The sequence below is a fragment of the Humulus lupulus genome, chromosome 5, assembly GCF_963169125.1.
Source record: "Humulus lupulus chromosome 5, drHumLupu1.1, whole genome shotgun sequence".
NCBI lineage: Eukaryota > Viridiplantae > Streptophyta > Magnoliopsida > Rosales > Cannabaceae > Humulus > Humulus lupulus.
This window is the reverse complement of record NC_084797.1, coordinates 240307996-240326639: the sequence shown is the minus strand read 5'-3', so window position 1 is coordinate 240326639 and position 18644 is coordinate 240307996.

Genomic DNA, 18644 nt, shown 5'->3' with positions numbered 1-18644 from the left:
AATACTGCGCCAAACAAAGCTTGGATTTTGACCAAGATCAGCTGAAAGAAAATCTGAATGAGGGAAGTACCTGGCTTTAAAGACTCTCCCCACAAGAGAATCTGGTTTGCACAACAATCTCCAACCTTGTTTTGCAAGCATAGCAAGATTAAAATCATGAAGATGTCGGAACCCCATACCACCCTCGTCCTTAGGCACAGCCAAACAATTCCAAGACATCCATATAATACCACGACCTTTACTTGAGTTTGTCTTCCACCAAAAGCTAGCCATAAGTTTTCAATTTCATTACAGGTGCCTATTGGTAGGAGAAAAACACTCATTGCATATGTAGGCAAAGATTGTATAACAGTTTTGAGGAGTATTTCTTTACCAGCTCGAGAAAGAAACTTCCCATCCCAACCATTAAGCCTAGATATGACCTTGTTCTTGATGAACCCAAGAATTGCATTCTTATTACGCCCAATAATGTTAGGCAAGCCAAGATAAAGACTGCCTTCAGTTGCTTCGGTCATGCCAAGAATAGAGCAGATCTGAATCCGGGAAGAAGTGTCAGTATTGGGACTGAAGAAAATTGAGGATTTAGAGGTATTCACCTTTTGACCAGAGGCAGTCTCAAACAGGTGAAGCAAGGTAAGCACACTTTCAGCAGCACCCCTTGTTGCTTGACAAAATAAATAGCTGTCGTCGGCAAAAAACATATGGGTAATTGAAGGGGCCCGTTGAGCCACACGGCAGCCTTGAAGAACCCGAGTAGCTTCAAATTTCTGAATTAGGGAGGACAATCCTTCAGCACAAATAATGAAAAGTAGGTGGAAAGAGGATCACCTTGTCGAATCCCTCGCGAAGGACAGATAGGACCCATAACATGGCCACCATGAATAACTTTGTACCGCACAGAGGTGACACAAGTCATAACGAGATCAACCCACTTCTCATGAAAACCCATACGAACCATGACAGCCCGGAGAAAACCCCACTCTACACGATCGTAGGCTTTGCTCATATCGAGTTTTAGGGCCATAAAACCTTTCTTGCCTTTCCTTTTCCGCTTTAGGTAGTGCAACACCTCAAAAGAGACCATCACATTATCTGAAATAAGACGACCTGGTATAAAAGCGCTTTGAGTGTCAGATATAATCTGGTCAATAAGGCCACGCATACGGTTTGCAAGCACTTTCGAAATTACTTTATACAGGACGTTGCAAAGTGCAATGGGCCGAAGGTCACTCATTGTTGAAAAATTCTTCTTTTTTGGGATCAAAACAAGATTTGTATCATTGAGACCAGTAGGCAATGTCCCGGAGACGAAAAAATCTTTGACCATATTCACAATATCGGCTCCCACAATACCCCAATGATGTTGAAAGAAACCGGGGCCCATACCATTAGGACCAGGTGCCTTGTCGGGGTGCATTTGAAACAGGGCAACCTTAACCTCATCTTCAAGAATTGGTTTCAACAGCTCCTCATTGTGGAAATTGTTGACAGAGCACCTAATACCACTTACCACCGAGGACCAAGAAGAAGCATCGGCTTGAAAAAGACCAGAAAAATAATCAATAATTACTTGATTGATGCCAGAATCCCAATTCTTCCAATTACCATCTTCATCTTGCAATTGTTGTATATGATTAGACCTTTTCCGAGCACTAGCCATAGCATGGAAATATTTGTTATTCTTATCTCCTGCATGTAACCAGTATTGTTTCGACCTCTGTTTCCAGTAGATTTCCTGTTGTGCCAAAATCTCAAAATAGCTATTCTTTTCGGACACAAAGTTAGGATAATCAAGGGGGACATCAGAATTTTTCAGCTCAGCCATCAGCTTCTTACTCTTTGTGATGCGCTGCTTGAAATTGCCAGTAAGTGTTCGGCCCCAAGTTGCAAGTTTTGGACTACACATCTTGATTTTTTCGACAATGGAAAGCTGGCTGTATAAATCCCAGCAGTTCATACCGGTTTTGTTAATTTTAATAGAATATGTTAAATATTTAACGAAATATACTTATAAAACTCACTTAAAAATAGTTATTTATCAATTATATTAATAAAAATTTAAATATTATAAAATATTATTATAATAATAATATTTTATATAAAATTACATATATAATAATTATATTAATATAAATTTAAATTCAAATTCAAATATTATAAAATATCATTATTATAATAGTATATAATATAATACTAAATATTTAATAGCTATACTAATATTTTAAATGATGTCAAATATTATTATGATAATAATATATAATCTTACTTTTTTTACTAATTATATTAATATAAATTCAAATATTATAAAATATTATTATTATAATAATATTTAATACAAAATTAGATATTTAATACTTATACCAATATAAATTTAAATATTATAAAAGATTATTATAATAATAATATATAATAGATCATCTTAATTTTAAATATTATAAAATAGCATTATTATAATAATATTTAATATAAGACTACATATATAATAATTATATTAATATATATTTAAATTCAAATGTTATAAAATATCATTATTATAATAATATATAATACAAGAGACTAGATACTTAATAACTACATTAATATAAATTTAAATTTAATAAAATATTATTATGATAATAATATACAATCCTATTTTTTTACTAATTATATTAATATGAATTCAAATATTATAAAATATTATTATAATAATATTTTTTAATACAAGACTAGATATTTAATACTTATACCAATATAAATTTAAATATTATAAAATATTAATATAATAATAATATATAATACATAATCTTAATTTTTATTAAAAAAATTATCAAATGTTATTATATTATATATATTTTTAAAAAAATCCTAAATATTATGTATTTTTAAAATAACAATGTCACCCAATAGTGATACCATATAAGGAAAAAAGAAAGATGTTTTTTTATTAAATAATTTTTTTTTTTACATTTTTATGATTTATATTTTTTTTTTCAACTTTACTAACTTAAGTTTTAAAAAGTATGATTTTAAAGATTCATAATTACAAAAATACGATCTCAATTAGACAACAATCTCATAACAATACAGTGTTAAAAATGCAGCTACAAATCAACTAGACATTAACTCATTACATCAATAAAAAATAAACTAAAAAACAACCTCAAAAATCTTTTAAGATGTATCAAACATAAACTCAAAATATATCTAAAAAAAACTAAACATATTCCCAATACTAAAAATAACTTGAAAAACATCACCATTAAACACAAAGATTACTTTTAAAAAAATATATCATATATATATATATATATATAGGACAATTCTCCTATAGGGACTTCACTTTAAGCCCTACCGGTGGGGCTCTCAATGTTCTCGACCTATGAACAGTTTTCGGCATGATTTTTTTTTATAACCGTGTATATTGTAGCTATTTAAAGCATCGACGCGATTTTTAGAAAATTCTAAATAATTTACAGTACCGAAAACTAGATTCAAACATGTTGTTGCACGAGTGACTAATTTTTTTTTATGCACGTGGAAAACAACATGTTTGAACCTAGCTTTCGGTACTGTAAAATATTCAGAATTTTCTGAAAATTTGCAGGATATACTCTAAACAACTATAATATACACGGTCATAAAAAAAAAATCGCGCCGAAAACTGTTTGCGAGTCAAAAACAGTGAAGAGTCCTACCAGTAGGACTTAAAGTGAAGCTTCTATAAGAGAACTGTCCTCTATAAATATATATATATATATATATATAAACATACATATAAATACAAAGTATACCTAAAATTAAACTAAAAATATTCTCAAACTAAAAATATTCTCAACTAGAAATCAACTCAAAATATACTTCATAACAACTAAACATCAACTAGACATCAACACATTGCAATATAGTATAAAAAAAAACTAATCATCAACTAAAATAATAATATATATAAATATATATGTTACATTTTAACAATTAAAACTCAAACACCATTTCTTGCCAACTCATAAATGGACTTAAATCCAGTCCCCATTCTTTGTTCTATTTGGTCTCCCATTCTTTGTTCTATTTGATGATTGTATTTGTCTCTAGTTTTATTTACTGAGAAACTTTGTGTAACCTATTATATTTTCATGGTGATAGATTTGATTTGTGGATTGCATTTTTTATTTTAGCTTATATTTCTATCTGGTTGATATTTTTGGGCTTGCATAGGGAAAGAGATTTAATAATTTGCTTCCACTTAAATACACTGTGTTACTTGCTTATTGTAATACATCAACCTTTTTTCCAACAATATGTGATGAAAAAGAAAAGAAAAAAAAAGTAAATTTGAAATACATTAAAAGTGTGGTGTCAACTATATACACATATAATTAAGGATATATAGTGGTTCATTATTAGTAAATATTATGTGACAAGTAATCATTTTGAAAAGAAGTATGTGGGTGTGTAATTTTTCAATCTTGAATTATGATTGTCTAGTGTTGACACTGTATCAACCGTTAACATTGGATATCATTATTATACTAACAAACAAAAAGCAATAACATCTAATATATATAGATTATATATATGTTATTTTTGAGGTAGTTATTTGATGAGACTTTTGTTTCTTTTAAAAAGGGTTATTTGATGAGCTTCGGGTTAATAAAATATAAGTTAATAAAGCTTATATTATTGCAGTTACAATAATTTGGGTCCCCACCATATACTAAATCCTTTGGTGAGAAATCAAGTTTAGATTTTTGGATAGTTTAAGGAGCTATGATGTCCACTAAGGACGCATCAAATTAAAGTGAAAGCCATATATATCAAAGAAAAAAAGTGGAAGCTATAGTAGTCTTACAAACCAACCATTACAAACCAACCATTATTATTATTATTATTATTATAAATGAATAGTAATAGGTAATGACTTTTCAAGATTCTTCCTGATTTATTACAAACCAACCATTCATACATCTAATTTAAAAGTAACTTTAAATTTGTTCTACATCTTTTAGTATTTATATACTTTTTATTGAACTTTACTAACGCAATTTAAATTTAAAAAAAAAAGGAGAAATTATAGGAAATGACCCTAAAAAAATAGTATTAAGAAGTTAATGTCCTTATTTTTAAAATTATAGAAAAATGATTCTTTTACATTGTTGATTACTTAAATTGTCATTTTCTATAATTTTTTTTTTTTAAGAGTATATGACTTTAATATAGTAGTATATGTATATTAGTTTTGTTTAATTAGTTTTTATTTTAAAGTTATATTGATTTTTTAAGTTTTTTATGGGTTATTGGTATATTATTTTCCAACTAGTGTATATATTTTTTATGGTATGTGTTGACCCTCGCTTTGGCCAATTGACACGGAGTCAAATACTTGAAGGAAAATAATGTGATAATTAAGATCTAATGGAAAAAAGATAACACCAAAGATTTATAGTGGTTCGGCCCCAAAGATTGGCAATGACCTACATCCACTTGATGTTATTATTAATATTGAGCTTCAAAGGTGTGATCAAAGAACTAGGGTTCTTGAGTTTCACAGACCTTAGAAGGAGAAACAACACAGACAATGGATAATAGCAATACGGTTCTCTTTTTCTCAGATCAGAAAAGGGGATTCAAAAGAAGAAGATCCAGATCCCTCCCTTGAGCTATTTCATGTATATTTATAGGCTCAAGGAGGGTTACATGAGTCAATGGACCATATCTTTCCTTAATAAACGGATATTCAGGTTATAGTGAAGAGATATTCTCAGCAATCATTACAACTGTACAAATTTATACATAAAAAAATGGAGTATATGACCAGGCTGGTCGTATATAAAACTTGAACCCCGTGTATGGAAGTGTCCCTGGTCGATAGGCGAGTAGCATCTCTGCCCCGTGTTGAAAATTCTTGCCACGTCATCCACAGCTGTTTTTTGGATAACATTTGCCCCCTAAGTTTATTTATTGCGACCAGCGATAAGTAAACTTAGGAAACTGACCTTTCGAATACCCCACGAAATCTGTCAGAGTCACTCGTGCTTCCTCGAAAAAGGTGACCAATCACGTTCAATTATGCCTTTTCAGTTTCCAAGTAACCCCTCTGACGACTATTACACTTCCCCATGCCTTGAAAAATGTAACTCATGATTACCCCTTTTTATCACACTTCGGTCATTATAAATAATCCCCAAATTTACCTTTTTACTCGTCATTTTCTTGCCAATAACTCTCAAGAAATTCAACCCACAGCCCAAAAACTTTGAATATCATCCGTCGCTGTTCTAAAGATCCTCCGTTCGTACACCCAAAGTCGCTTCGTTTCAGACCCTCCAATTTTTATCTAGGTAAATTTCTTCAACTTTCTTGCTCTCTGACATGTCATGCACACTGTTATATGCCTGTTTTGAGTTCTGAACTTTTTCACGTTCTTGGCTGGAAATGCATGAGGATTGTGTGTATACCGATTGATGCTTAATAGGATAGTGTATTTTTGCTCTGTAGGAGTTAGGAGCCAGTTTGATAGTCAAGATCATAAGTTTAGGGCGTAAAATCGAAGTAAAAATTCGATTTTTAGGCTAGTTGAAAAACTGGATTTTTCCCGCCCCTTTTGGAGTTGAAAAAGCTTTTTCCAGAAAAACTTTTTACTTTCACTTTTTGATCTGTTTTTCAAACTGCTCGTATAAAATTTTGTGTTTTTGTTAGAATGCTGCTAGTCGTATAAAAGTTTAACTTTATACACGAGCAACGTTATTCTAACCAAATTTTTAGGCCTTTCGTTGTCACCTCCCCCTTTTTCTGTTCGCGTCTTTTAATGCAAGATTTATGGGGAGGTGAGAGGCCTATTGACGACGACCTGCTCGCACAACTACTCGAAGACGAAGAGCAGCTGTTGCAGCGGATTCAGGAGATTCCTTTCTCTCGAGCCTCATCTTATAAACCCCAATCAACTTCTTTAAACATGGGTCGAGTTAAATCTAAAGCTCAAAAGAAAAAAACCCCACACCCTTCAACCCAGCTTGATTCGTGGGCTAGGGCTCCCTCGACCAGTGGCCGGGAAAGAAACATCCCCGAGCTTGCTATTCAAACTCGAGCCCAGCCTCGGAATGCTGTTCAACCGGATGTTGAATGGTATCTTTCCCCAGCTAGTCGGGTAACTATCAGGATGATAGCCAACTACATCAGAAAGCATGGCCTCCCTGGGGTAACACTAGTTCAACCTACTGACGACCAACTGGAAAACTTTCCCGGAGGTGCCTTCAGCACCTGGTCGAGGTTCCATATTGAGGCTGGGGCCACTTTACCTCTTCATCCTTTCTTCCAAGGGGTGGCTAACTATTTTGGGGTTGCCCTTTTCCAAATAATCCCCAACGGATATAGAATGCTTGCTGCACTCTATATCCTTTATAGTCACAAAAAATGGCCCGTATCCACACCTCATGAAGTCAATTACTTGTTTGATCTCAAGTCTAACCCCAAGCAAAAAGGTACGTGGTTCTTCCACTTCTGTCACCAGGAAACAGGTCGAACCTTCCTGAGTGATACAACTTGTAATGCCCCGGATTCCCTATTATGGTTAATGGCTGGATTAGTAGGCCGGGAGGGCCAATACTGTTTAATTATGTCGTTAAATGTGTTTATGCATGTCTATGAGAATTATATTATGATATGATGTTAGATACATGCATGTGAGTCCACATTTGGTTACAGGGGTATTTTGGTAATTTGGCCCGTTGAGGGTATAATTATATATTTGTATGTGCGATAATGATATATTGTGAGACCACATTATAATGTGGATTGGTTCGAGTATTTCGACATGAGACGATCTTTAAACATGATTTATCGGTTTGGTCATAACAGGTTTGAGCTCGGGGCTCGGGCTGAGTCTCGGGGTGATATTAATGATTATAGCGTTACTGGGGATTTTAGGGTAACGAGATATGAATTATTGATGTTTGAGGATATTGAGATTAGCGGGAATTGGGAAGCGTTAACTATGATTAACGGGTTTAGTGGAATGTACCAATTTTGCCCTTGAGTAGGTTTAAAAGGCTTAGGATGACACAAGGGTATTTTGGTCTTTTTGGGAGGATATATGTGACTTAAGTGGCTTAGAAAGTTGTAGAATAAACAGAGCAAAACAGGGGTTTGCTTCCTCCATTCCCGTACATCACCTTCTTCACTTCTCCTTTGGGAGTTTTGAGTTCTTGGTGGGAAATCAAGCTAAGGAAATTGAAAGGCTGGGTTGGAGCACTTGTTTTAGCTTATGTGGGAGGTTTAAAGCTAGTTTCAAGGTGAGTTTTGACTATATATCACAGCTGGTGCTCTGTTTTATCTTTGGTTTTTAATTCATGGATTTTGATGTGGGAAGTGAGAATCAAAGGGGTTTTGGTGTTAGTTTGATTGGGGTTTGATGTGAGTGAGCTAGGGGAGGTATTTGGGGGTTTAATTGTGTGTTTGGAAGGGGTTTAGAGAGGGTTTGAAGGGCTAGTTTGAGAGGAAAGAGCTCAGGGAAAGAGACTGGTTCGTGTGGCCGACTTAGCCATTCTGGGCTGAGCGCCGCAGCGCAGCAGGGGAGCGTCGCGGCCCTTGGCGTCTGGCAGATGGGGAGCCTCTCTCTTTGGAGGCGCGCCGCGGCCCTTAAGGCCAATTTTGCTAAAATGTGGTTTTTCGCTCGGGGATTCAAACCATAGGCCTCGGGGTTGGATCTAGTACCCGGTTGAGTAGTGTTTGAGGTCTCAGGGGCTAGGTTTTGGTATGGGAACCCTCGGTTATCATTTTTATTGATAAATTCTATAATTTGGTTATGACCAGGTGACCGTCAAGGATTTTAAAGGTTGATCGTTCTCAGGGGTCGTTCATATAACATTTTCACTCGAACTAGAGGTAAGAAAGCAATGTATGAATACAGTTGCACCCTGTACAGGTATATGACATGCATGGTTTGATATTGAGGCATGTTGGTTGATTTATGTGGACATGGATTGCATGTTAAATGCTAGTGAACACTGATTACCTGTTTGGGACACTGACTAGTCAGGGATCGAATCTAAAGTCGATGATCACGCATTGAATGGCTCTATGGCATTAATGTGGGACCGACCATAAGGTCGAAGAACTTACAAGTGCTTGCTTGGTCTACGACCAGATGATTATAGCCAAGGTGCATGACCCCGGTGACCGTTTGTCACGTGACTAAGGGACGTTGTCCTTAGTTTCGACCCTAGAGTCGTGAGGAAGGTTATGTTGCTGACCAATCACCATGCACCTGTCCTGAGCAAGCTTATGAAAGAGATCACCTATCAGTTAAGCCCTGGTGACCCTATCGTCACATGGCTAGAGGGAGCGATGCTCATTATTGTGACTTTTGGCTATTGTCACCTATTCGTTGGACTGATAGTCCTGAATGGTTATTATGATCGTTGTTGATATTATATCATGTTTTATTATGTTTTCTTGCTGGGCCTTGGCTCATGGGTGCTATGTGGTGTAGGTAAAGGAAAGGAAAAGCTTGGCCAGCCTTGAGTGGAGAGCTTGGGCGATGTGATGTACATACAGGGCCGCTTGACTGCCACGGTCAAGGAGTTCTCAGAGGGACTAGGGGTTTACCCTATTTTTTCCGCTTAGGCCGGCGGGGATTGTATATTTGGAACTGTAGCAACTCTTTTGTAATACAAACTACTCGTAAACATTTTAAAAGGCTCATGAGCAGTTTATTTACTTAATGAAATGTACCCTTTCCTTTTTATTGGTTTTTCACCTTAACCTGTTAATAGTACCTAGATCACGTTTTTAACCAAAGGACTCGGGTAGCGAGTCAAATTTCCGGTTCACTGTTCACCGTAATTGTTCTGAGGTAACCAGGGCGTTACAACTTGGTATCAGAGCAATGCCAAGGTTAGGGTTCCTATAGACTGGCTGGGTATGTACACACATCGTCGAAGACAAGCTCGACTCACGGTTTGGTAACTATTTACGTGGTTACATGAATAATTGTTTAAACGTGATATATATGTGTTACCTGCGTGCATGAGATATTATGCTAAGCCTGTGCCCTGAAATATCATGTCTTCAGCAAATGTGTACTGATTAGTACTGAGATTGCTGACACCTGCTTATTGGTATGGCTGTTATGAGTTATTATGTGATACATGCTGAGTGCTGAATGCCATGAACATGTATCTGATTGTGAATATTGAATGACTGTGGAATGTGATTATTATCTGTTTGTTCTTGGACCGTAAGGCGGCAAGAGGTTTAGTTAATACTACCTGACTGGCCATATTGATTATTGTTTCAGTAAGGTATCAGTGACAGAATGAACCCAGAACAGACAGACACTGCAGCTGGCCAGAGTGGTCAGGGTCAGAGTAATGACAATAGTTAGGGTCTAGAGAATGACCAATCTTAAGTTCCACAGCCAGCACCTATAAACTGGCAGCAGATGTTTAATGATTTGCAGGCTATAGTGGTAAAACAGGGAGAGGAGCTCCGTCTCCTAAGACAGCAGCAAGTGCCTGTGGTGGCCAGTGTTGCAGAGGCACCTTCTTTGTCGGTGACAGTTATTGGGCCACTGCCTGGGGTTGAAAACAGATTGGAACCTCTTTATGAGCGGTTCAGGAAACAGCAACTTCCTGTGTTTGAAGGCAGTGCTGATCCCACCAAAGTTGAACAGTGGATGAGCATGATTACCACTGTTCTGGATTTTATGAAGGTAGTTGGTACTGAGAGGGTGGCCTGTGCGGCCTATATGTTTCGGGAATATGCCCGGATTTGGTGGGAAGTGGTTGGTCAGACCAAGGATGTTAATCTCCTGAGCTGGGAGGAATTTCAGACCTTGTTCAATGAAAAGTACTATAATGACGCTATTAGAGCGGCGAAGGCTGATGAATTTATGAGGCTACTTCAGGGAAACTTATCAGTAACCGAGTATGCCTTAAGGTTTGATCGTTTGGCAAAGTTTGCCAAGGAGTTGGTGCCCACTGATGGGACCAGGAGAGAGCGTTTCTTACAGGGGCTACAGCCCAGGTTAGCCAGAGATGTGCGTATCACCACTGTGGTAGGAGTGACTACTTATGCACAGGTGGTGGAGAAGGCACTTACAGCTGAAACTGCAGAGATTAAGATCTGGCGTGACAATGCAGCCAGAAGAGATTTCAGGAGGCCAGGTCCTCCATTTATGGGTTCTGGTAGGGGTGTTGGCCCCAGTGATCAGAAGAGGAAGGTTCCTGATACCTTCCCAATTCCAGGTCCTGACAGGAGGCCTCGTGGTGTTGCAATAGGCCGTCCTGGGGGCAGTGAGGCCTGGAAGTCTTATCCCGAGTGTCCTAGATGCAAGAGACATCACTTGGGAGAGTGTAAGGCAAGGGCATGCTTCTCTTGTGGAGCAGTGGGTTATCTGAAAAAGGATTGCCCTAAGGAAAGAAAGGAAGAGCCCAGGAAGGCAGACAGCTCGGCTCCAGCGCGAGTGTTTGCTTTGACTCAAGCAGAAGCTGAGGCTTCGCCCTCAGTTGTTACAGGTCAGCTTCTTAGTGCAGGAACTGCTTATAATGTATTGATTGACTCTGGTGCTACACATTCCTTTGTTGCTAGTAGTGTTATTGATAGATTGTGTAGACCTTGTGATTTCTATGCTGTGGGGTTTGGTACTTTGTTACCCACTGGGGAGCTGGTTGTATCCAGGAGGTGGGTCAGGTCTTTGCTGGTGATAGTGGAGGGCAGAGAGCTGTCAGTGGATCTTATAGAGTTGGTTATGACTGACTTCGATATGATACTAGGTATGGACTGGTTAGCCAAGTATGGGGCAACCATTGACTGCAGAAGGAAGATGGTCACCTTTGAGCCTGAGGGTGAGGATCCTTTTGTATTTGTTGGTACTGTGCATGGACCCCATATTCCTATGATTTCAGCATTGAGGGCTAGGGATTTATTGCAAGGGGGTTGCATTGGATTCTTAGCCAGTGTGGTTGATACCACCCAGGTCGTGCCAGTGAGACCAGAGGATACTTGACTTGTATGTGAGTTTCTGGATGTGTTTCCAGAGGATCTGCCAGGGTTGCCACCACACAGAGAGATTGAGTTCGTTATAGAACTGGCCCCAGGGACGGAGCCAGTGTCTAGAGCACCATACAGAATGGCCCCAGCTGAGTTGAAAGAGCTAAAGGTACAGCTGCAAGAGCTGTTGGATTTGGGTTTTATCAGACCTAGCTTTTCACCTTGGGTGCGCCAGTTCTGTTTGTAAAGAAGAAAGATGGTTCTCTGAGGATGTGTATAGATTATAGAGAACTGAATAAGCTGACAATTAAGAACCGATATCCTTTGCCAAGGATAGACGATCTGTTTGATCAATTGCAGGGTAAGACGGTATTCTCTAAGATCGATCTTCGTTCTGGTTATCATCAGTTGAGGATCAAGGAGGGAGACATACCGAAGACCGCTTTTCGTACTAGGTATGGGCATTATGAGTTTCTAGTTATGTCATTCGGGTTGACTAATGCCCCTGCCGCTTTTATGGATATGATGAACATGGTGTTCAAGGATTATTTAGACCAGTTTGTGATCGTCTTTATCGATGATATTCTCGTATATTCTCAGATTGAGTCAGAGCATGAGCATCATCTGAGGTTGGTTCTGCAGAGGTTGAGAGAACACAGATTGTTTGCAAAGTTCAAGAAGTGTGAGTTCTGGTTGTCTCAGGTGTCCTTCCTTGGGCACATTGTCAGTAAGGAGGGGATTAAAGTGGATCCATCAAAGATTGAAGCGGTCAGAGATTGGCCAAGGCCAATGAATGCTTCTGAGGTTAGAAGTTTCCTTGGATTGGCAGGGTATTACAGGCGTTTTGTGGAGGGGTTCTCAAAGATTACTACTTCGTTGACTGAGCTAACACGCAAAGGTCAAAAGTTTGTGTGGTCAGACAGGTGTGAGAACAGCTTCCAAGAGTTGAAACAAAGGTTGATTACAGCTCCAGTTCTGAGTCTTCCTACAGATCAAAAGAAGTTTGTGATATACTGCGATGCTTCTCATCAGGGTTTGGGCTGTGTTTTGATGCAATCAGAGAGAGTTATAGCTTATGCTTCTCGTCAGCTAAAGGAATACGAGAAGAGGTATCCTACTCATGACTTGGAGTTGGCAGCGGTGGTTTTTGCTTTAAAGATATGGAGGCATTATCTCTATGGAGAGAAGTGTGAGATTTATACAGACCACAAGAGCCTGAAGTATTTCTTCATCCAAAAAGACTTGAACATGAGACAAAGGATTTGGCTAGAATTAGTGAAAGATTATGATTGTGAGATTCTGTATCACCCAGGGAAAGCCAACGTGGTAGCTGATGCTTTAAGCCGGAAGGGTCCGGGACAGATTCATGGTATTAGGCTGATAGCCAGAGAGTTAGCTGATGATATGACCAGAGCTGGTATAGAGTTACTGGTGGGCCAATTGGCCAATGTTACGCTATAGTCTACGCTGCTAGAGAGGATTAAAGAGGGTCAGTTGGGTGATCCACAGCTGATCAAGATTAGAGAGGATGTCTTGGCTGAAGCATCCAGAGACTATACAGTGTCTGATTTGGGGTTGTTGAGATATAAGGGTCGGATATGTGTTCCATTAGACACTGCATTGAGGCGGGAGATTCTGGATGAATCTCATACTACACCTTACTCTTTGCATCCAGGCACCACGAAGATGCACCAGGATGTAAGATCGTTGTACTTGTGGCCAGGGATGAAGAGAGACGTAGTAGAGTATGTGGCTAAGTGCTTGACATGTCAGCAGGTCAAGGCTGAGCATCAGAGGCTGGCAGGGTTACTGCAGCCTCTGGATATCCCAGAGTGGAAGTGGGAAGACATCACAATGGACTTTGTGGTTGGCTTGCCCAGGACTGTTGGTCAGCATGATTCCATTTGAGTGATAGTGGATCGCTATACCAAGTCAGCTCACTTTCTACCAGTGAGGACTACCTATATTGTTGACCAGTATGCAGATCTCTATGTGAGAGAGATCGTGCGCCTCCATGGAGCTCCTAGGTCGATCGTGTCAGATCGGGACCCTACTTTCACTTCCAAGTTTTGGAAGAGTTTACAGACGGCCATGGGTACACGACTGAAGTTCAGTACAGCTTATCATCCTCAGACAGATGGGCAATCTGAGAGGACGATCCAGATATTGGAGGACATGCTGCGGGCATGTGTGCTGGACTTTGGAGGGTCGTGGAGTAAGTATCTGCCTTTGATAGAGTTCTCCTATAATAACAGTTATCAGTCTACCATTGGTGTTGCTCCTTATGAGATGCTGTATGGTAGGAAGTGTAGGTCTCCCATTCATTGGAATGAGACAGGTGAAAGGAGATACTTAGGTCCTGAGGCAGTTCAGAGGACCAGTGAGGCTATTGATAAGATTAGAGCTCGGATGCTTACTTCTCAGAGTAGACAGAAAAGCTATGCAGATCCCAAACGCAGGAACGTGGAGTTCCAGGTAGGAGACTATGTCTTCCTTAGAGTCTCGCCATGGAAAGGGGTGAGAAGGTTTGGGAGGAAAAGCAAGCTGAGTCCCAGGTTTGTAGGTCCATTTGAGATCCTGGAGAGGATTGGTCAAGTGGCTTACAGGCTAGCTTTGCCTCCGGCGTTGTCGGCCGTGCATAATGTATTCCATGTATCCGCTCTTCGGAGGTATGTATCTGATGAGGGACATATTTTGAGTTATGAGGATCTGGAGTTTGAACCAGATCTCGAGCAACCTGTTCAGATACTTGATCAGAAGGATAAAGTCCTCAGGAACAAGACAATACCTTTGGTTAAGGTGTTGTGGAGGAACAGCAAGGTCGAGGAGGCAACCTGGGAGCTGGAGTCTGATATGCGGAGTCAGTTTCCCGAGCTATTCAGGTAAATTTCGAGGACGAAATTTCTGTAAGGAGGGGATAGTTGTAATGCCCCGGATTCCCTATTATGGTTAATGGCTGGATTAGTAGGCCGGGAGGGCCATAACTGTTTAATTATGCCATTAAATGTGTTTATGCATGTCTATGAGAAGTATATTATGATATGATGTTAGATACATGCATGTGAGTCCACATTTGGTTACAGGGGTATTTTGGTAATTTGGCCCGTTGAGGGTATAATTATATATTTGTATGTGCGATAAGGATATATTGTGAGACCACATTATAATGTGGATTGGTTCGAGTATTTCGACATGAGACGATCTTTAAACATGATTTATCGGTTTGGTCATAACAGGTTTGAGCTCGAGTCTCGGGGTGATATTAATGATTATAGCGTTACCGGGGATTTTAGGGTAACGGGATATGAATTATTGATGTTTGAGGATATTGAGATTAGCGGGAATTGGGAAGCGTTAACTATGATTAACAGGTTTAGTGGAATGTACCAATTTTGCCCTTGAGTAGGTTTAAAAGGCTTAGGATGACACAAGGGTATTTTAGTCTTTTTGGGAGGATATATGTGACTTAAGTGGCTTAGAAAGCTGTAGAATAAACAGAGCAAAACAGGGGTTTGCTTCCTCCATTCCCGTACATCACCTTCTTCACTTCTCCTTTGGGAGTTTTGAGTTCTTGGTGGGAAATCAAGCTAAGGAAATTGAAAGGCTGGGTTGGAGCACTTGTTTTAGCTTGTGTGGGAGGTTTAAAGCTAGTTTCAAGGTGAGTTTTGACTATATATCACAGTTGGTGCTCTGTTTTATCTTTGGTTTTTAATTCATGGATTTTGATGTGGGAAGTGAGAATCAAATGGGGTTTTGGTGTTAGTTTGATTGGGGTTTGATGTGAGTGAGCTAGGGGAGTTATTTGGGGGTTTAATTGTGTGTTTGGAAGGGGTTTAGAGAGGGTTTGAAGGGCTGGTTTGAGAGGAAAGAGCTCAGGGAAAAAGACTGGTTCGTGTGGCCGACTTAGCCATTCTGGGCTGAGCGCCGCGGCACAGCAGGGGAGCGCCGCGGCCCTTGGTGTCTGGCAGATGGGGAGCCTCTCTGTTTGGAGGCGCGTCGCGGCGCAGCAGAGGGGGGCCGCGGCCCTTAAGGCCAATTTTGCTAAAATGTGGTTTTTAGCTCGGGGATTCAAACCATAGGCCTCGGGGTTGGATCTAGTACCCGGTTGAGTAGTGTTTGAGGTCTCAGGGGCTGGGTTTTGGTCTGGGAACCCTCAGTTATCATTTTTATTGATAAATTCTATAATTTGGTTATGACCAGGCGACCGTCAAGGATTTTAAAGGTTGATCGTTCTCAGGGGTCGTTCATATAACATTTTCACTCGAACCAGAGGTAAGAAAGCAGTGTATGAATACAGTTGCACCCTGTACAGGTATATGACATGCATGGTTTGATATTGAGGCATGTTGGTTGATTTATGTGGACATGGATCGCATGTTAAATGCTAGTGAACACTGATTACCTGTTTGGGACACTGACTAGTCAGGGATCGACTCTAAAGTCGATGATCACGCATTGAATGGCTCTATGGCATTAATGTGGGACCGACCCTAAGGTCGAAGAACTTACAAGCGCTTGCCTGGTCTACGACCAGATGACTATAGCCAAGGTGCATGACCCCGGTGACCGTTTGTCACGTGGCTAAGGGACGTTGTCCATAGTTTCGACCCTAGAGTCGTGAGGAAGGTTATGTTGCTGACCAATCACCATGCACCTGTCCTGAGCAAGCTTATGAAAGAGATCACCTATCAGTTAAGCCCTGGTGACCCTATCGTCACATGGCTAGAGGGAGCGATGCTCATTATTGTGACTTTTGGCTATTGTCACCTATTCGTTGGACTGATAGTCCTGAATGGTTATTATGATCGTTGTTGATATTATATCATGTTTTATTATGTTTTCTTGCTGGGCCTTGGCTCATGGGTGCTATGTGGTGCAGGTAAAGGAAAGGAAAAGCTTGGCCAGCCTTGAGTGGAGAGCTTGGGCGATGTGATGTACATACAGGGCCGCTTGACTGCCACGGTCAAGGAGTTCTCAGAGGGACTAGGGGTTTACCCTATTTTTGCCGCTTAGGCCGGCAGGGATTGTATATTTGGAACTGTAGCAACTCTTTTGTAATACAAACTACTCGTAAACATTTTAAAAGGCTCATGAGCAGTTTATTTACTTAATGAAATGTACCATTTCCTTTTTATTGGTTTTTCACCTTAACCTGTTAATAGTACCTAGATCACGTTTTTAACCAAAGGACTCGGGTAGTGAGTCAAATTTCTGGTTCACTGTTCACCGTAACTATTCTGGGGTAACCAGGGCGTTACACAACTCATATATCGAACATGGGGAAATACAATCAGGAGTATTTCCTTACGACCGATATGGTCGCAAACAACCTGGCCTTCACCTGAGGAGGTAATGTCTCTGTTCCACTGGTTGTTAGTTTTTCTTCAATTTTTTCTCTGCACTTCCTTAAATTTTTTTATACCTTTCAGGCCCATGGTTGCAACCAGAACCCACTCCAGACATGGAGTTAAGGTCAACCCTCTTGGCCAGTATGACTGACGTGGAGAAAATCGTCAAGAATCTGGTCACAGAGGCTAACCTTAGGTTGGTTGGCCTTTTGGCCCCTCACCATGATGTGAGGGAGTCAACGACAGGGAGTGCCACGACCGAGGGGGAACCCGAGCAGCACCCACCAGCGTCACCTCCTCGAAGGAGACAGACTGGGGTCATGATCAGGGAACCAGTTAGCACCCCTCCAGCTGAGAGGCCCTCTGCCCCTTTGGGGAAGGGGAAAAAGAAAGTTACCGAAGCCGTTGAACACTTGGACGAGTCTTCAGACGAGAATGGTACAGTTATTTCGCTTTTAGATAGCTTGCCAATTCCCTGTCACTTATTCGACGGGGACAACAATTTTAAATATGCTCCAAATTTTGGTCCAGACTTCTTCATGCCAGAGAGTGAGTGTGTGACTAATAGAGTATATAGTGTAGCGACCAGTAATAATAGCTCGGGTATTTGACTTTGCAATATTTCTTTATTTCTTTTCCTTATATACTGTACTTAGTCATTCACCCTACCTTACTGCTCGTATGTTTACTTTTCTTGCAGAAATGGACTCAGAAAATGTGTTCGACATATATAGTGCTCCCGAGGTGGCTGAAGTTCCCCTGGTCAGAAAGAAATTGAGCAAGCGACACGCTGGGGAATGTAGCCAGACGCCTTTGGCTAAGAAGAGCCGAACAGCGGGACCCTCGGCGGATGGGCCTTCTACTCAACCTTCTGCCCGACCTTCTTCTCCCAACGAGCAGGAAATTCCACCTGCTACTGCTGCTGCTGCAACACCCTCACCCCCGGCCCCAACCGAACAGGCCCAGCAGGCTGGCGTTGCTTCCCCTAGAGGTGAATTTTCGAGCTGTGCCTTGAGGTCGGCCAAGGACAAGCTTCCCAAGATCCTGAAGCATGGCTACTGCAAAGAGGCCATGGCTGGGACGGAAACAATGGGGGTCGACCAGATTCTCAACAAAGCCCTCAATGAGATGGCCAGTGTAAGTTATCTTTTCTTTTTTGTGTAAATGATCCTTATATTTTCTGAAATCAATCTAACCTTTGCTTTTGATTACAGGCAATGCTGACTCTTACGGCCACTCGTCTTCGTTCGGGTGTGAACACCGAGCAGTCCAGGGCTCGGGAGCTAAGGCTTATTGAAGAGCTTCAGGCTGCCGAGGCGAGGCATGTAGGAG